At 42.6% G+C, this 20,796-nt stretch overlaps 1 long non-coding RNA gene and 1 pseudogene across 2 annotated transcripts; one reads left to right on the top strand and one right to left on the bottom strand.

The window, feature by feature from the left end:
* Positions 1-4,482: 4,482 nt before the first annotated feature.
* On the bottom strand, positions 4,483-6,841 carry LOC117849290 (uncharacterized; annotated as a pseudogene).
* A 2,179-nt stretch (positions 6,842-9,020) lies between these two features.
* On the top strand, positions 9,021-11,648 carry LOC117850280 (uncharacterized). Of its 2 annotated transcripts, none has more exons than XR_004639221.2 (4): positions 9,021-9,957; positions 10,631-10,754; positions 10,865-10,961; positions 11,062-11,648. It is a non-coding gene; the product is annotated as an uncharacterized lncRNA (long non-coding RNA). The 2 variants fall into 2 exon arrangements; XR_004639220.2 differs by having other exon boundaries at positions 10,563-10,754; positions 11,062-11,645.
* Positions 11,649-20,796: the final 9,148 nt, after the last annotated feature.

Raw genomic sequence — 20,796 nt, forward strand, 5'->3', positions numbered from 1 at the left:
GGCCTAGCAAAGGAACGAGTAGTGAGTGTCGATCTCTCCTTTGGCAAAGTAAAAAAATGTGGTTAGGTCGATAGCTACGTTTTACAACCTCAGTCAAATTAACCTTCACTTTAGTTGTTGGGTGGGGCAGCCATGTCGCCTAGAACATGGTTTCTTCGCGTCTTGCAACACTTCCATCGTGTAGTAAGCATAGCTTTGAAAAAATAATTTAGAGTTGCTGATTATATTAAAAAAGAGATGGAAGTCTAATTTAGACAAATAACAAATGAAAAAACAAAAATAATTTAATAAGTCTAATTTATAAGCGCATCTCTGTCTAGACAAGGGAGTGGCCTCAAATGGATTCACTGCATTACTGGTGGATATTTTAGCAACGTCAGCATGCACCTCGAGGAAGGGACTATGTTCCCTAATCATGCTAACCATCCGGGAAATTTGGAAAGATCGCAACGCACAAATTTTCGATCATAAGGAATCGATGAACACCCTGAGTTCTAGCAAGAATTCAGGAGGAATCATCACAATGGATGATGGCTGTAGCAAAACATCTTGCTACTCTGCTAAGCAGAGCTTTAGTTTTTTTCCTTTTCCTTTCTTTTTTTTCCTTTCTATCCACAGTTAGCGTTGGAAAGCGAGGAAGAGTTCCTCTTGTACATATATTTTTTTCTCATCTGAAATTTCCTTATTTTTAATGTAATTGGCAGCTCTATTTCTTTAAAAAAAATTAAGTATAATGAGTTTCAATACAAGCACCGGCACACGGGTATTCCTTTGAGTTTGATTCCTTATTACGCGTAAGTGAAATGTCATGACTCATGAGTGTTATACCTCGCAAGAAAGGCCATTCGAGGAAGTTCTTTTCTTTATTAGTTTTTTTATATGTTCTTTCTATGTTACTGATTATTATTATTTTGAAATGGAGGCAATTGCATTCTATATTTGTTTCTTTCGGGTAGATGGGCCTCTATGGGCTGGGCTTTCATCATGGGCCACAACGCGAACCTATTGGCACAACAACATTTCTTGTGGGGCCTGTAGTTTGTGTAAAATCGATCATGGTACGTTTAGTAGAGCTTCCGGAGCTGATTCTCTGTTGATTCCAGTAGGAGCTCTGCCAATTAGTTTTTCAGAGAGAAGTGATTCTCTGCTGATTCTGTGAAGTGATTCTCTGAAATGAACTAAGAACAGTTTTTTAGAGAGTAGTGATTCTCTACTGATTCCATAGAGTGATTCTCTAAAATGAACTAAGAGGCTGTGAGCTGGAAAAAAGTAGCTTATCCTGATTATGTGAAGTGATTCTCCATCCTAGTTTTAAGAGTTTATTATGCTAGAGAATCAAAAAGAATCACTTTCAGCTACAGAATCACTTCTCTCAGAGAATCAGCTCCCATAGAGAATCAGAATCAGATGGAGCTCTACTAAATAGATCCTAAAACAGATACCTTTGTTCCGCTGTCCATGCATGTGAAATAAATTCATGGTCATAAAAAAAAAGAATCCATGGATACTGCGCCTGATTGTTTCAGTAAACATAGTAGTTACGTTCACAAAAGCAAACACGTGTGGCAACAGACACAAACACTGAAACACTTGACACGATATACATTTTACGATGCATGGCTCGCAAAGTCACAAATCACATCAATTTCAGCCATATATGACCAAACCAGAATAGCATGCAGACACGACGACAACGACAAACACCTGCACCGATGCCCGGGCGGCTCAGCGACAGCTCCCCTTGCTCGCACGCCCGCGTTCCACGCGAAAAAGCGGACGCGTGGCGTTCAGCCGCGGCTCCAGCTGTTTTAAAGAAAATCTTCCAATTTTATATAGATCGCAATCCGTTGAACAGGTCCAACCTGTAACCACGTGCATATATTTTACGAATAGACCATCGTACTAAAATTTATTTCGACACAAAGAAGAGAAAATTCGATGGTTTTGACATCACGGGCACGTATGGACAGTTCAGCGAAACAACAACACCTGCACTGATCGATCAAAGCTGACGAAGGACACTAATCAGCTTGATTAAAGACAAATCCCCTTTGCTCGCACGCCCGCGTTCCACGCGAAAAAGTGGACACGTGGCTTTCAGCCATGGCTTTGGCTGTTTTGCAAAAACATCCTTTTATAGGGATCGCAACCTAGTTCAACGTGTCCAACCGTACAACAACCACGTGCATATATTTTACAAATAGGCCCTTGTACTAAAATTTATTTCGACACGAAGAAGAAAAAATTCGATAGTGTTGTCATTTTTACAGAAACCACCCCAAGGCTGCTTTTCGAACACCCCCTCCCACCACCCAATCGGCCAACACCCCCCTCCCCGCGCGCAGCTTGAACCCTAACCCTCCACTCTCCTCCCCGCCGCCCTCTCTCCCCTTTCTCCTCCTTCCCGCCGGCACCCTCTCTCGGGCGCGTCTATACGTCGCAAGAGGCGACAAAAAACAAATCATCACCTTAAGCGTTTGAACAGGTGCGCTTGAGGGATAGTTAAATCAATATCATGGATCAATAGGGGAGTAGTATGATTAACTAGCACAACAAATAGAATACGGTGCATGCATGCAAAACACGACAAAATTGATAATATCACTCACATGCAAAGCATTTTACAAATAAAAAAAACTATAAATCTTAAACTGTATATCCAAATTAAATTTTGATTACATTTACGATAAATACTTTAAAATAGGATCCCACTTGACTATGTTTTAATAATATTTAAAAAAAATTAATACATAATAATTGATTACAGTTATTGCGAACAAATGATTAAACGTGGTGAACAAATAATTATTTTATGCAAACAAATAATTAACCATGCGAACAAAATAATAGCATACTGTGAACTAAAATAATTAGAATCACAAACAATTTATTGTACAGAACATCATAAAAAATGGATACCACGGAACAAATAAGTACTAAAATAATTAGAATCACAAACAATTTATTGTACAGAACATCATAAAAAATGGATACCACGGAACAAATAAGTACGCATTGCCGAACAAAGATATATAAATTTAGAATAAATTATGCGAGTTTACAAAATAAGATGTGTACATTTCGAACAAATTATATGAACCTATAGAACAAATCAACTATACACGTCGAATAAATTTTACGAACTTACAGAATAAAAATGTATAAATAAATTATACAAAGTCATAGAATAAAACTTTATAAATTAGAACAATTTATATAAACTTACGGAACAACAGAGTTGTGCATATCAAACAAATTGCATGAACTCATAGAATAAAAGAATACACCTAAACAAAACAATTTAGTATCCATAGGAAAATTAAAGTATAAAATAATATGAAATAGATATATTGTAATCACTAATAATAAATTAAAAAATAAAACTAAAAAGAAGAGAAAATAATATAATAATCAATAGTAATAAATAAAACAAAAGAATAATGCAAGATAGGAATTAAACTAATAAATAGGAAAATGAAATAAAAGAGACAAATAAGAAATAAAAATTAATGAGAAAAAAGGGTGTAACCATAAAGTGGTAAAGAAAATAAAAGAAGAAGAGAGAAAGGAAAAGAGAACATGGAAAAAGGAGAAGGGATGAAAATAAATAAATAAGAGAGAAGAAAGAAAAAATAAAAAAAATAAAAGAATAGATAAAGGAAAAAAAATGGGACAAGAAAACAAAATGAAAACAATGGAAATAAAATGAAGAAAAACAAAAATGAAAAGGAGAAAAAAAGGAAAAGAAAACTTCGTATTAACATGGTCTGTGGTTCAACTAATCACAAAACATTGAGCAGTGGTGTGGGTCATGATTGCTGTACCAAGCATGTGGGTCATGATTGCTTTACCAAGCACGTCGCTAGTGCAGTGGTGGTCGAGGAATCAGTCAGGCTAGAAAAAAAAAGACAGGCTGAATTTCTGGGCTGAATCTCCCTCTCCGCCGCCCCTCCCGCACTCCCTCTCTCTCTATCAGATTTGATTCTCATCTTAACTTTTCTCTTACAAATCCGGTGCGGGCCAAGGCGATGGCGGGCCAGGAGAGCTCGCTAGGGCTCTAGTGCCATGGCTCGCCTGTTGCTCCACCGCCGACCCGGCTCAAGCGGTGGCCGACCCGCAAGGGTCATCTCGGCATAAACTGAGGCCCTGTACCGAACTATAAAATGAGGCCTACGATGAAATAAAGTAATAAAATAATATATATAGTAGAATATATTACATAGAAATATGATACATTAAGAACCATACCTATTTAATCTTGGTTGCATAATCTTTATCCAAAGAGCATTATTCTTTTGGTGTTCCTTGAAATGAAATTTTCAATAATAAACTCATATTCAATCTTCTCCAATATGTCACTCTCAAGTCCTATCATGGCAAAATCATTTAGTCTTTCTTGTGTCATTGTAGAATGCAAGTAAGACTTCAGTAGCTTCAATTTAGAAAAGCTACGTTTTGCTGATGCAATAGTCACATGAATGGTCAAGAGAACTCTATATGCAATAATAGCATTGGGAGAACTCTATATGCAATAATAGCATTGGGAAAATAATCATGTCGCTTTAGAAACTTTAGAATCTCAACAAGACCCATATTTTCTTTTGGAATGAAATCTTGAAGAAACATTAACTCCACATACAGTTCATTAGCATCAATATAAGATTTACCATCTCTTGTAAGGCCCTCAAGACTTTCACAAGAAGATTTCAAGCTATTCTTATCCAATGAGTTCAATGTGTTGGAAGTAAATAAGAAACCAAAAATATTCTGGTAACCTTGATACTGTTCAAATCTCGTTGTAAGTGAGGAAATAGCTTGATCAACGATATTTAGAAAATAGTTGATTCTAAATGATTCCTCTGCAGACTGTGTGGAAGCATTTGTGTCATCTGGGTTCTCATCAAAATGTCTCTATCTTGTAATCTCTTGTTTCTTATGAAACTCTATACCAATATCCATCTCAAGTGCAATTCCTTTGGCTGTCTCCAATGCCTCTACGAAACCAGTTTCCCTGTACCCTTTGAAGAACGCAATCAACCCCTGTACTTCCTCAATAACAACATCAATAAGCATATCCTTTGATTGCAACTGTTTGCTTACTAAATTAATGGCATATAATACTTCATACCAAATTACTATTGCCATTATAAATTCATACTCTCCAAGTTTATTATTTGCTAGACCTTTAGCCTCGCTGCTTGTTTTTACATCATTTTCAATATCAAATACCTGAGATTAAAAGAAACAACATATCATTAGATTTAGACATAGTCAAATGAATTATGACATTATTAGTATAATATGAAAATATTGAATACCTGAAGTAGAGCCTCCCAGATATCTGCACATTGAAATCTAATAGCTTTAACACTTTCAACACGACTCTCCCAACGTGTAGCTGACACTAACTTGAGAGTCCATCCTGTTATGTTATCTTTGAGAATATGCCATTTCTTAGTGGAATTAGCAAATGTTGTCTAGATGTGCTGGATGATCCCAAAAAATTCTTTAGCTCTACCACAATTCTTAGCCATGTCACAAAGTGTCAGATTAAGGCTATGACAACCACAAGCAGAATAGAAAGCTCTAAGATTTACATCCAAATTTTTTGTCTTTACCCCTTTGTTGCATCCTTTCATATTTGCCCCATTATCATAGCCTTATCCTCTCACATCATCTATATTAAGATCAAGTTGCTTTAGCTCATTCTATAGCACATTAAAGAGTCCTTGTCTAGTCATATTGTTTACATCTAAAAATCCTAGAAAGGATTCTTTGATAGAAACATGACCGGAAGATGTATCCACATATCTTATAATTAAAGACATTTGTTCTTGGTGACTTGCATCAGGGGTACAATCAAGAATGACAAAGAAATACTTTGCACTCTTTATTTTCATGATAATTTCAGACTTAATAGCGGAAGCAAGCATGTGTATCAACTCATTCTGAATCCTAGGACCAAGATAATGAACATGTGTTTCATCATTTGTAATACGACGAACATGCTCTTGAATAACTGGATCAAATTCAGCCAACATCTCTACCAAATCCAAAAAGTTCCCATTGCTATCATCATATAGTTTGCTGTTACTAACACGGAATGCTAGATTATGCTTGGCAAGAAATTTTACAATGGCAACAATTCTGAACAGAACTTTTCTCTAGTGGTCTTTTTCTTTCTCAAGTTGTCGCTGAGCAGTTTTTCAATAGTTTGATCCTTTTGCAGTCTACTACGCAACTCATACCAAGCGGTCATATTTAAAACATGATCAGCACTTGTCTCATGCTCTTTAAGTCTAGTACCAAGATGTGCCCAATCACTATACCCCTCATTTGCCAGATAACCTTTCCGGTTCCCTTTTGTGAATAATTTACATCTGAAACAAAATACTCTATTGAGCTCTTTAGAATAAACAAGCAAATCCCTATCGCAATGCTGCTCTCCATTTGATAGTACTCTAGTATAGAATAGTGCAGAAAACCTTCTAGAATATCTATCCCTACGATCTTTCTGAATTGATAAGTCTCTTTTAGGTCCCTTTTCTGCTAAAATGTCAATTTATTTAGAATCAAGCGAATCCCAATACCTAGGATCAAATATATCAGGCTGAAAAGAATCATCAACATCCTCAACGGGATTAGTATCCAAATTATCACCATTATTATCCATTTGCTCATTTGTGTTGTCATTAAGAGCTTCCTGTATCTCAAAATTATTTTCAGTCTCTGTTTGCCCATCTATAGGATCACTATCAGCATTATCATCAATTGGATGACTCTGATCAATGGTCTGATTATTGGAGGACACTCGCGATTCTTTTCTAATAAATCTATCCATAGCTCCTTTTTGAGATTGATTTAATTCTTCCATCCTTTATTTTTTCTTACGCTTTTGGTGACCTGATTCAAATTTTCTAGATCGGTTTGAAGAAGACATGGCTTTGATCTTGGTTCTTGGAACACTAATCTAGACCAATTCATGCACATGTATACAAAACATAAGAAAATTTTGATTCAGTAATCCACGTGAAGCAAGAAGTAGAATCGATCAAGTAAAGAAAATTAATATTACCGTCCAGGAACCAAAAGGCCTCACGGAGTCAAGCTCCACAGCTTCACGCCTCCTGCTTTATCAAGCCTCTAGCGGACATGCACTTCAGCGATCGATGATGACAATTACCAATTAGCAGTAGTAGCGGCTGGGCGGCCGGCGCAACTATGCCCTAGACTAAAGAGACGACGAGATGCATGATTGGAAGCTGCGGAGTTGGGGAGATGAGCGAACAATTAGACGAATAGATCTTTGGGCTTCGGCCTTCCTTCTGTGAGTTAGATGACTATGAAAAACAAGTTTAGGCCCAGAAATTTGGTGGGCATGATGGGCTATAGACCTGGAAAATGGAGGCCCCTAAAAAATGGAGGCCCTGTACAGTCGCACAGATCGCACACCCCCAGGGACGGGCCTGGCATGATGGGCTGTAGACCTAGAAAATGGAGGGCCCTAAAAAATGGAGGCCTGTACAGTCGCACGGATTGCACACCCCCAGGGATGGGCCTGTCGACCCGGCACGGTGGGCCAAGCTAGCGGGGGCACATCGCAGCAGGCCGGTCCTGACTGGTGGTGGCGGGGCGGGACGGCGAGGCACTCCCGGCCAGTCACTGCGCGATGGCTCCAGCGTGGGGAGCAGGTCCAGCCAGCGCCGAGGCACTCCCGGCTGGCCGTGGCGCGGAGGCCGTGCCCACGGTGGAGCCACTGCGATGAGGGATAGGGCGGGCAGAGCTTTGGAGACGGTGTGCTGCATCGTACGGAGAAGTGCACGCCACTGCGAATAACGACGTGCTCCACGCGGTGGCCAGAGATCTCACGGGTGGGGCAAATTTTGGACGCCGATGTATGTGTATCTAGGTGATGCCCTTTCCCTTCCCCTTTCATATTTTGTATTGGATCGCGTTAACGCGTGACCAGTCGCGCACAAGGCAATCGCGCGACTTGTTGTGCAGCAGAGCAAACTAGTAGATTGCTAGGACGAGCAGGTTAGGCGTTTTGTCGTCATGCGGATCCATTCACGCAGGAGACACGGAAGGAGTAGGACTGGGAATATAGAAGGTGAAAATGACATGAATTTACCTTTTCCGTTTTCTTTGAATGGCGATAACTTTCTCACTAAGCGTCCATTTTCAGATCCATTTTCACCGTTATATTCCTTACGATTCTATCTACAAAATGAGACCCACTTTTCGTAGGTTCCGAAGTAATTTTGTTTTTATTGTCAACTTATGTACAATGGTAGTAGCAACTTATCTAGATATTTATCAATTTATCAATTTGTATAGATGTTATATGACAACTATTTATATCATCATGTTCCGGAGACTATGTGTCAACTTACTTATAGTATTACTAGTAGCTTACATTGATTACTTTTCGTATGGTAGAACATATCGACTAAAGCTAGAAAGTTTTGTATGAAAGACACCAACCTATTATTATCAAATTGTGTTTCGATTAAAAACATAGTGTACAAGACCAAGTTGTTGTGTCTCGACATACATATTTTTAGATACAATATAACAGCTTATGTGTAGGCAAGTGTATCAAACTTACATAGAGATTATGTAACAACTTATATTGTATGTCTACTTTTGGTGAGATAAATGTGTCACGTTGTGCAAAGAATTGTAACAACTTGTATAAAGAAAATGCGGCATCTTATGTAGACACCTCGGATAACTAAGCAATATGAGTGCAATTTTTTTAGCAATTTATATACATAATTTTCTAAAAGTTTTATACATAAGTCGCTACATACTTAGTACATAAGCAACTGCAGTACATTCAAATAAGTTGCTAGTACACAAAAATACTTCAAAACATATGCATCATAGATCTTATTTTGTAGATCTCATCACAAGAAATACAGTGGTGAAAGTGGAATTGAAAACGAACGCTCAGAAAGTTATCGTATTTTTTAAATGTGACACACAAAGGAAAATGCATATGGGCCATAGCAGTCCACCTCCGTGCTGCCAGGCCGCACGGGTCGCGCGCTCATGCACTGTCGCGACCCGCACGTAATAGCTTTTTCCTTTTGTATTTCCTATTGTTCGTTCCCAAAAATCTCAGATATCATGGCGGCTTCCTCTCCTCAGATTTGACGGCTCCTGCTTCCTGCTGGTCCCGATGGCCTCTACGCCTCCTCCATTGCTCTAGGTCGCTGCGGCCGTTGATGTGGGTGGGGAGAGGATGGACAAACTCCTATGCGGAAGGAGGGAGGACTGCTCATGCCCATGAGCGTGGCTGCTAGAGGATCTTGACGCTGGTAACGAAAAGATCGTTGCTTGATGTGGGCCTTCATTGGTAATGCCTCCTCATTCCTCGCTCTTCTCACTTAACTAAGGTAGTGCTCCCCTTTCCCTTCCTCAAGTATAGCTTCCTGATCTGGTTTTTTCCCTGAGATTTGTACGTCCTTCGCTGTGATTGTGAGCATATAAATCGTAGCTGCTTGCTTTGTAATGAATGTACGGCTACCTTAGCTGATAGCTTGTGTATATATGAGGGTGATGACATCGTTATTAGCTTAATTGTGAATAAGCTCTGTGTTACAACTGATGGTTACTTATTAACTGCTGAGGATTTCAGTGTGGTTGTTGATGAACTCAATGTAAACTTCATAGTTCGTAGTTAATAGCTTGAGTATTTTAGAAACCTTGACATAGTTAATTTGTCGTGGGTGTTAGTACTACATGGAAATCTGTACTTTGACCAGGAACAAAAAGGTCTGGTTGTTGGTGCTCTTGTATTTTGGTTATTTCTTCAATCTGAAATAGCTTACTGAGTAATGATTCTGTTTGATTATGTTTTTATGTCCTTTCTATTTATGCAGTGACTTGTGCTTCCATGGGCAACAATTTGTTGAACCAAAAGGTTATTGTACAGGCCAATATCTTTAGAAGGTAAATTTCGTACCCCTTAGTTCCTTATTGCATTACTTTCCAAACCTTTTGGCCACCTGTAGTGACTTTGGAGCTTGCAGTACACCATCAATTGAATGGCCAGCTAAGGTTATCTTTAAGTGGCAAATAGATAGGTCAGTGTTTGAGGATTCTTTCAATTGAGCCTGTTCGTAATTTAGACGTTCAGTGGAAGAATGGTGAAAGCCTACAAACCGCAGCATCATATCCTATTTGCATCGTGGTCCTATGCTTGTAAAAGTAACCATCACTACTATTGCTATTCCTTTGCTCAATTGTTTTACAGACTGCAGCAAATCTGTGTGCTCCTCAGGTGGTGTTTGTATATGTTCAATTGGTGATTTTTTAATTTTGCCATTCGTAAGTGAGCAAGAAAAATTAGTACACAGGAAAGAGGTTGGCCTCACTGACATGATAATTTTAATGTTAATTTATCAAATAGACAGTACACTAAACAATTTTTACTCTACCAGATGAGCATTGTTAATGTATAGACTCTTGAGTTTTATGCAGTCTAAAACTAAACAGTTTTTTGTACCTCTTTATATTGATGACAAATTTACTTTCATCAATTTATTGGTATGCAGTAGAAGAAGGTGATCATTTTCTGTCCATTTGATTTTGGTCTTCGGAAGCTCATTACATATGCCTACAGTGGTGGAGCTGCTGCTTGAATCGATGGGAGATGGAGGAGTTGGCATGTTGCTGCTTGTGATTTGTGTGCTCGAGAGGAGCTGCTGCTTGCTTGCAGTGGAGAAAAGAAGCAATCCTTAGGCGAGGTATGTATGTGTACGTTTCTGACTAAATTGCAATCCGTATGTGATACTTACGCAGGAAGAATTCCAAATACTGACTGCATAGGGTGATCACTATGATTGTTCTATATCAGGTTATGATATGGAATGTGGGGAACAGGAACTGCATTGGTGTCTTGATAAGACACACTATAAGCATGAAGTCCCTTTCATGCCATTCTTCAGATCCTGGTAAGTGGAGTACTGTGCAGTCTTAATGACTGAATAAATTCAATTCTGTTTTAACATTTGTTCATCAACGAATCAGATATTCGCTTGACTCTCCCAACAGGCTGGAGGTGAGATAGCTGACTTCATCATTGTTCCGAGGAATACTGATGCCATCAGGATATTCAGTGGAAAGGCACATCCATCTGTTGGTGCTGGTGTTATTGCTTCTGCTGGCCATGTCGGACGAGTAGCTGAGGCTGACTTCCGTGCTGGTGATGGCTATGCTAGAAAATGAAATGAGATCAGAGATAGACAACAAATTCAGAGATACATATTCAGATTTAATTTGATGAATAGCAAATTCATATTTCTAAAAAAAATAATATTTAGGTCCTGTTTGACATGGCTCCAACTCTAGGTGGAGCTGCTCCATTCCAGAACTCCAGGTGGAGCCAGAGCATGCTCCACTCCAGAACTCTAGGTGGAGCTAGCTCTGGGTGGAGTTGGAGCAGTCTAGATGGCGTGTTTGGCCAGAAGAGTGCTCTCAGCTCCAAAAAAGATCGATTTCAGTGTGGATTGCCATTGTTGCCCCCAATTCAGGCTCCACTTGTCATCCTCTCTATCCCCCATCTTCTTCTTCCTCAGAAGGCGCGGGTAGGGGTGCGGATGGCGGGACCGCGGGGTTTGGACGGCCGACAGCGGGGTAAGGGGTGCGGACGCGCGGGAGGCGTGTCTCAGGGCGGCGGCCTGGTTCGGCGGTGGAGGAGCCCCGCCCAGGCAAGATGGGGGCGGCGGGCTAGCGGGGCGCGCGCTCGTACTGGCGGGTTGGATGGACGGCGGGACAGCGAGGTGGGCGGCCGGGGCGTGAGGCAGGATGGTGGGATGGTGGGATGGTGGGATCCACAGCGGGGCGAGCAGAAGGCGGGGTAGCGGCGGACGATGGACGGCGGCGGTGGTCGGGAGGGGTAGCAGGAGGGGCCGCCTAGCGGTACGTTGACGGACGGCGGGGGAGGAAGACAGGCGCGCTGGAGGGAGTCAGGGGAGGGGGGCTCAGGAGAAAAGAAACGAACTGTTTTTTTTAACCAGTGGTATTGGTGGATAATTACCCACCAACTCCACGAGAAGGTTCATATTCGATGGTTTTGGAGCTGCAAAAGAGGTACTCTAAAACTCCACCTCATTTGCACTACAGCTCCATAAAATTTTGAAGCTAGGATGTTTAGCTGGAAAATTAGTTGGAGTTGCTATGGTTCAGCTCCATAGGCATGCCAAGCATGGCCTTAGAGTGTTGACTGATGCACCATGTCTAATCCTGAGGGGCATGTAGTTTGTCGTCTTTCGTTCCTTTCTGTTTACTTGCATTTGATTGCGCGCCAAATGTTCCAGTGCTTATAATAGATGATCTTGAGCTCGTCGACATTGCGGCAGTCGCGGCTCGCCTCGTCTTTCCGGGAGCACCGCCCGTGTCCGGCGCCGCAGCCGACGGTGGGGCAGTGTCCCTCCAGCCGGCCACAGTGTGCCGGGTCCGCGTGCGGGGTGACCTCGACGTGGACGGGCTCCAGCTGGGTGAAGCCTGCCTCGTACCATGCGCCGTCGTCGGCGCCGAGGTGGCCTCCAGCCGGCCACCGTGTGCCGGGTCCGCGTGCGGGGTGACCTCGACGTGGATGGGCTCCAGCTGGGTGAAGCCCGCCTCGTACCACGCGCCGACGTCGCCGCCGAGGTGGAGCTCCGGCGGCGGAGAGACGCCCCGTCCACGAGCACACCGGGAAGGACTCGTGCGTGCCGTGGCGGGGTCCGCCGACCCCCGATGAATTTGTAGAAAACAGTGGCAAATCACTGTTTGTAGTTCAAAATGACCCCATCCTCTTCTACATAAGACCCCGGTGATCTTCTAATCTGGCTTCGCCCCTGGTTCTGCACCGTGATCTTACGGACCCGCCCGCACGCCGGGACGCCGCCGCGCGCCGTGGCCGGCGATGCGGCCGCCGTGGCGAGCACGGCCAGGAGCAGTGCCAAGGACAGCTTGCACGACGCCATGTATAGGCTACTCGTTCTTCCTTCTTAGCTTAGGGTTTAGGGTGGGTATTTGTAGGCTTAATCAGTGGTGCGTTAAGCTTAAGCAACGTGCTTTAGGAATGTTGGGTCATTGGGCGTGGTTAAAAGTTAAAAACTGCCACTATGGCCTGACTTGAATGCCTGATCGAGGAGGGAGTTTGTAATGTAGCCGGCCTGTTGCAAATTGGCAATAAAAGTAAACAAAAAGAAAAAAAAAAGAGAAATCATTACACATCACTCCGCATGCTAGCTTAGTATAATTTTATGGAGATCCGAGCAGTGCTGAGATTCGAGCAGCACGGGCGCCCCTAGGCCGGTCTTAGTAGAGTTTCATAGGCATTAAATTACATGCCACATCGGTTATTTTGCTAACTTGACAAGATCTTTATAAAGAAAGAGAAGAGAGAGTTTCATCATATGTGAGAGAAGTTTTATCCCTATGAAACTCAATAGGTACAGTTACCTAGTTTTTAATTTTAGTAGTTGTGCAATGAAATTGTGCACTGAGACTGACCTGTATTAACATGTTTCGTGCTTGGGGAATTAGTATATATGTAATGTTTGCTCGTCGTAATTGTATATACTTACTGCTTGTTCCAAAGACAATTGGTGTAGTTAATTTTCTCCAAAGCATAAATATTCTCTTTGGTCTTAAATCGGTGATGTGCTGTGTTGTTTTTATCATTTCAATGCTTTTTTATGTGCTTTATTTATATCGCGAAAAGGGCCATGGATGTAGGTGGGCCTGGATGGGCTATGACGGTTAGCTTATTCTTAACGGCCCCAAAGGCCGTAACCAAACTTTGCCTCTTTCTCTGGGCCTCTGCCGCTGTCTACGCACGTGAATCGATGAATATTCTGAGCTTCTTTTACGAACATTTTCTGAAATTTTATTAACGGAAGATGCGCCAAGAAAAAAAAAAGGCATACATGGACAGACGCAACTAGAACTAAATTAACGAAAGCCTTGTAATCGTGGCTAGCTCACATGGAAATGGTTTGGACTTTGATGTTGTCGTGTAGCCGGACTTTGGTACGTGGACAGGCTACATGCACAACGTCAGTCGCGTATACACGCTGCCAAATTTCAAAGTTTTAATTTGACTCCAAAATATTTGTAGAAAAACTGAGCATTGTTCTTTTTTTATACCGGTTAATTTTTGACCCGGTACTAATGTGGGTCTAACGACTAGTTCACCAGGAGCCCCCCTGGACCTCCTTTAATACTGGGTGGAGCTCCCAACCGGTACTAAAGGCCCTCAGGCACATTATTATCGGGTGGAGGCTCCATTCGGTACTAATTGGTGATCTCGGTTGGAGATACCAACCGGTACTAAAGAAGCTCCCAATACCCGTCGCCCCACACCTTATTTATCTCCCCCCCACCCAGTCTCTCTGTCCTCTATCTTCCTCCCACCCGCTCCTTGTCGGGGATAGATCCCCAGTCACCGTAAGGAAAGAAGAAGATACACTGCTACTAGGATTCCTATGTAATCCTACTAGGAGTTATACCATGTAATCCTACTAGGACTCCTCCTTGTATCCGACTATTAATCTTACCTTCTGGAGTATATAAAGGAGGGCAGGGGTACCTAGATCGAGGGCTCAGAACCATCATCAATAGCCAACAATTTGGCTACACAACACGCAAACGCAGGGCGCAATATACAACATCTCAAACATGATGTAGGGTATTATGCTACTCTGGTGGCCCGAACCTGTATAAATCCATGTCTTGTGTCCTCACTTTTACCTTCGAGTTCCAGATTCGACGATTCCCCTGTTGGAGGTATGCCCTAGAGGCAATCATAGAGATGATGATATTCCATTTGTATCCATGATTTGTATATTGTGTTCATTGAATATCCATTAAAGGCTACTTGAATTGATTTGCAATTATGTGAATTGTATGTGAAACTTTTTACTTGTATGGTTATTCTAAAGTTGTCCCTAGTCGGAGTTCATGTGAGGACACACATGAATATTAGACTAGCACATGTATTAGTTGATGACTATGTTTCACAAGTCATGGACATGAAGATGTTGAACTAATAATGTGGACACATGTGGAGACATGTGTTAGGACTGACCCAACACGAGGACACATGTGGAGACATGTGTTAGGACTGACCCAACACGAGAAGTAGTTCTCTCTTTAAACAACATATACGCTTTGTCCTTAGACCTGAGATTGTCGCATGTATTCTAGATGTGGATCGACCTACTTAGGGGCTATCAAACGCTACGCCGTAACAGGGTAGTTATAAAGGTAGCTTTCGGGTTTGTCAAGAAGCATGCTATGAGACATGGTCAATCAAGATGGGATTTGCCCCTCTCTGATTGAGAGTGATATCTCTGGGCCCCTCGAGTGATCGGATCCAAAAATGCATGGCCATGCTACGTACGGTTAAGAGTTAACCTACAAAGGGATTCCGAATCACAGGATCGAGAAAGAGCGGTCGGCTTGAAGCTAGACCAAATATCGTGAGGCAAAGGGAATAGCATGTATATTATGTTGTGATGGTTCGTCTGATATGATCTTCGTATGCGTATAGGAGTTGGCACGTCTTGCTAGAGGCCGCTACTGACTATTGGGCCGAGTAGGAGTACTCGGGCCATGTCTATACGTATCCGAACCCATAGGGTCACACACTTAAGGGGCTGGAAGCCCAATTCGGATCTGATCCGAGTTGGATTAGGTTTAGGAGTACTAATGGGCCTCGGATCCAGAGGCCCATCAGGAACCTCTATAAATAGAGGGGTGGGGGCGCCCTAGGGTTTACACCTTTTGGCTGAACACACTTGCCGCGCCTCCCACGCCCTCGCCTGTTGCAACTCGCGGATCTAGCAATCCGACTTGCGACGCTTCCTCCCTGCACGTGTGGATACCTTGGAGGTGTTGCGCCTGCAGCACTTGGACGAGCCATCGACGAGCCGCCGACGAGCCACGACGAGCCGACGACGGGCCGCGGTACCGGAGGCGATCTTGCTGTGCACGTGGACGAGCTGCTGAGGAGCTGCTGGACGTGATCGACTACGTACGACTACGTTGATCGACTACGTACGACTACGTGATCGTCTTCACTGCATCGACGCATATCTACATCTTCCGCACCAGTAGTGCGTCGAGTGGTAATCCCGTGATCCTTATACGGCAGTTCTTCCTGGTTATACGCGGTAGAAATTTTGATTTGCGCTAGCGTAGCCTACCTCGTATCCCAACAGTGGTATCAGAGCCGTAGCTGCTTAGTTTTGGATTCGGGATGTGTGCATATGGAGATATGCGAGTTCTCTGTTTGATCTATGTCCTGATTTCGTGCCCTTGCTGCAATGGTAGTGTAACGACATACTCCTACCGGTCGGTTTCCGCCATCGGAGTTAAGTGATACACGTAAATCCAGTTGCAGTGAGCGAAGATCAATATGATTGGTCGAATCGAGATCCAGGGTCATACGCCAGGCGCATTAGATGTGCAATGGTAGATGGGATCTACTGCTGGGGTCGGGATTTTGCCGCATGCGTATGCTTCGGTAAATCAGCCGTAACTTTTCGGTACGATCTCGGATCGAGGCGATTTCTATACGAAAATTGATCTACAGAAAAAGTTACACGTGAATTTCAACCGCTTTGCCGTTTTCGGCGAAATTAGATTCCCCAAATTCGGCTTGGAAGATGGAGTTTCGGGCCTCCAAAGTTTGGAACGTTAGGACGCCTAACTCTGTTTTGCAGGATGTATGTATGTATCTTGTGATCAGTATGGCCCCCTTGTGTATGTGATGCATGTGTGTAACTCATTCGTGACCTGCGTGTCATTCGTACGGCAACACGGCAGGAGCCATATGTGTTGTCACTTTATTGTATTTAATGGTCTGCGTACCAATCTGTGATGATCCAAGCAACTATGTAATCTTCATTATTAGATTCTTTACTAGCTATTAGGCGTAATAGCATGCTCTAGTTCTTGGAGGACTCATCACCAGGAGGATGGCGCACATGGAACATGGAGATGGAGATCACCATGGTGAACAGGTTCTATGGAGATGGAGATCACCATATGAAAACGGGCCATACTGTGTCACAAGCTGTGTGAATGCTATTCTGTTTATGTTTTACTTTCTGCATGCTGTGATGTTAGAAGTAGAACGATCCCTCGCAAATTTTAAGTTAGTATGCCCTCCCAACTAAAACTTGCACCGTCCCATGTCTTGTACAATTAGTGGTGGGTCTATGAAATTAGGGTGCCACTAGTTTTCTTTGACTAGACGGGTTTGTGTCGGACACTTACACGCATAAGGGTTGGTTTGCTTAACAAGGTTATCTTAATGGTTAAGGACCTTGGGGCATAAAGGTTGGGCGCCGAGACATAGAGATGTCACCCAACAACAGGAGTCATATGTGATATGATTAGCAAAAGTTGCTTACCGATCTACCTCGTTTGCTAGCGGTGATGCTAAAGCTCACTAGTGGACTTGTTAGTTATGGATCCTGAATCACTAAGTTTCAATAGAGGGATATTGATTTTAGTGGGAGTAGATTCTGTTAAAATAGTTTAATGTAATTTTCTCTATCATGGATACGTTTGTCTTAGTGTATTTTGCATTACTTTGTTGTAGATTAAATGGCACCTAGCAGCACTACACCGTTTGCTTTGCGTTCGGTCCTTGAGAAGGACAAGTTGAATGGAACAAATTACTCGGATTGGATCCGCAACCTGAGAATTGTTCTCAGGGCTGAGAAAAAGGAAGATGTTCTAGACAACCCACTACCAGAAGAACCTGCTGATGATGCACCCGCTGCTGCTAAGAATGCTTACAAGAAAGCATGTGATGCTAACCTCGAAGTAAGCTGCCTTATGTTTGCTTGCATGGAACCCGAGCTGCAGATGCAGTTCGAAACAAACCATGAGGCGCACGATATGATCGTGGCGCTTAGAGACATGTTCCAAACACAGGCCAGGACTGAAAGGTTCAATGTGTCTAAGGCCTTTGTTGAGAGCAAGCTAGCAGAAGGCGCAACAGTAGGACCACACGTAATCAAGATGGTTGGTTACACTCAACGGTTGGAGAAGCTAGGCTTCCCACTGGGCCAAGAGTTGGCCACTGATTTCATTCTTTCCTCTCTTCCGCCTAGCTATGGGAACTTCATCTCGAACTACCATATGCATGGGACGGAGAAGGGATTGAATGAGCTGTGCGGTATGCTCAAGACAGCAGAGGCTGACATCAAGAAAAGCGCTAGTACCAGCCATGTGATGGCGATACAGAACAAGCCCAGCTTTAAGAAAAGGGGCAATTCTTGGAAGAAGAAGGGCAAGGCTGGAACGTCCAAGCCAAACCCACCGCCCAAGTTTAAAGCTGGACCTGGACCTGCTCCAGACAAGGAGTGCTTTTACTGTCATGAACTTGGTCACTGGAAGAGAAACTGCAAGCAGTACCTAGCTTCCTTGAAGAATGGCGGAAGTAAGAGTACTCCTACCTCAGGTACGCTTGTTGTTAATGTTATAGACAACATATTTCTCGCTGATACAATTATTAATTCTTGGGTATTTGATACCGGATCGGTTGCTCATATTTGCAATTCGATGCAGGGAATGATAAGAAGTAGAAGCGTGGAAAGAGGAGAAGTTGATTTCCGCGTGGGCAATAATGCAAGAGTTGCTGCTTTGACCGTCGGGACGATGCAACTCCACCTCCCGTCAGGATTTATTATGGAGTTGAATAATTGTTATTTTGTTCCTAGTTTAAGTCGAAACATTTTGTCTCCTTCATGCTTGATGAAGGATGGTTATTCATTTGCGAGTGAAAACAATGGTTGTGTGATCTCTAAGAATAATATGTTTATGGCTTTTGCACCCATTGTGAATGGATTGTTTGTTTTAAATCTTGATGGTTCGCCTGTCTGTAATGTAAGTGCTAAAAGGCCTCGGCCTAATGATTTGAGTCCTACCTACTTGTGGCATTGTCGTTTGGGTCATATAAGTGAAAAACGCATGAAGAAGCTCCATTCTGATGGACTTCTAACTTCGTTTGATTTTGAATCATACGAGACATGTGAGGCTTGCTTGCTAGGCAAGATGACCAAGACGCCTTTCACAGGATTTTCTGAGAGAGCAGTAGACTTGTTGGAACTCGTACATAGTGATGTATGCGGACCAATGAGCACGACGGCTAGAGGAAGATTCCAATACTTCATAACTTTCACTGATGATTTTAGTAGATATGGCTATGTCTACTTGATGAGGCACAAGTCTGAAACCTTTGAAAAGTTCAAGGAATTTCAGAATGAAGTTGAAAATCAGCGTGGCAAGAAAATTAAGGCCTTACGATCTGATCGTGGAGGCGAGTATTTGAGCCACGAGTTTAGCAATCATCTAAAGAGTTGCGGAATTGTTCCACAACTTACGCCGCCTGGAACACCTCAGAGAAACGGTGTGTCCGAGCGACGTAATCGAACTTTGTTAGACATGGTTCGATCAATGATGAGCCAGTCGGACCTACCGTTGTCATTTTGGGGATACGCTCTAGAAACAACAGCTTTCACACTTAATAGGGTACCATCTAAATCCGTAGTTAAGACACCATATGAGATGTGGACTGGAAAGGTTCCTAGTTTGTCTTTTCTAAAGATTTGGGGATGTGAAGTGTTTGTCAAGCGACTTCAGTCGGACAAGATCACACCCAAATCGGATAAGTGCATTTTCGTGGGATATCCAAAGGAAACTTTGGGATATTATTTCTACAACCGATCAGAAGGCAAAGTGTTTGTCGCTCGGAACGGGGTTTTCCTAGAGAAAGAGTTTCTCAAAGGAGAAAAGAGTGGAAAGACAATGCATCTTGAAGAAGTTCAAGATGAGCCAATCGGGCAAGAATCAATGAGTGATGCTAACGTAGCAGAACAAGTTGAGATACCCATGGCAAGAGAAGCACCGCCACAACCACGAAGGTCAGCAAGGCTCCGCGAAATGCGAGAAATATTATTGTTGGACAATGATGAGCCTGCGACATATGCAGAAGCAATGATGGACCCAGACTCCGAAAAATGGCAGAGTGCCATGCAATCCGAAATAGAGTCCATGGGAGACAATCAAGTTTGGAACTTGGTTGACCCGCCTGATGGTGTTAAAGCCATAGAGTGCAAGTGGATCTATAAGAAGAAAAAGGACATGGATGGAAATGTTCACATCTATAAAGCACGACTTGTCGCAAAAGGTTTTCGACAAGTTCAAGGAGTTGACTACGACGAGACCTTCTCACCCGTAGTGATGCTTAAGTCCATTCGGATTATTCTAGCTATAGCTGCATATTTCGATTATGAGATATGACAGATGGATGTCAAGACAGCTTTCCTGAATGGAAACCTAGCTGAGGACGTGTATATGATACAGCCCGAGGGTTTTGTCGATCCGAAAAATGCTGGAAAGGTATGCAAGCTTCAGAGATCCATTTATGGATTGAAGCAAGCATCTAGGAGTTGGAACATTCGTTTTGATGAAGTGGTCAAAGGATTTGACTTCACCAAGAACGAAGAAGAGTCTTGTGTTTACAAGAAGGTTAGTGGGAGCTCTGTAGTATTTCTAATCTTATATGTGGATGACATATTACTGATTGGAAATAACATTCCTATGCTTGAGTCCGTAAAGACTTCACTGAAAAATAGTTTTTCGATGAAGGACTTAGGGGAAGCGGCATATATTCTGGGCATTAAGATCTATAGAGATAGATCGAGAAGGCTTATAGGTTTGAGCCAAGATACTTATATTGACAAAGTGTTGAAGCGGTTCAGCATGGAAGAGGCAAAGAAA

This window comes from Setaria viridis, chromosome 3 (assembly GCF_005286985.2).
Source record: "Setaria viridis chromosome 3, Setaria_viridis_v4.0, whole genome shotgun sequence".
In the NCBI taxonomy this organism is placed as follows: domain Eukaryota; kingdom Viridiplantae; phylum Streptophyta; class Magnoliopsida; order Poales; family Poaceae; genus Setaria; species Setaria viridis.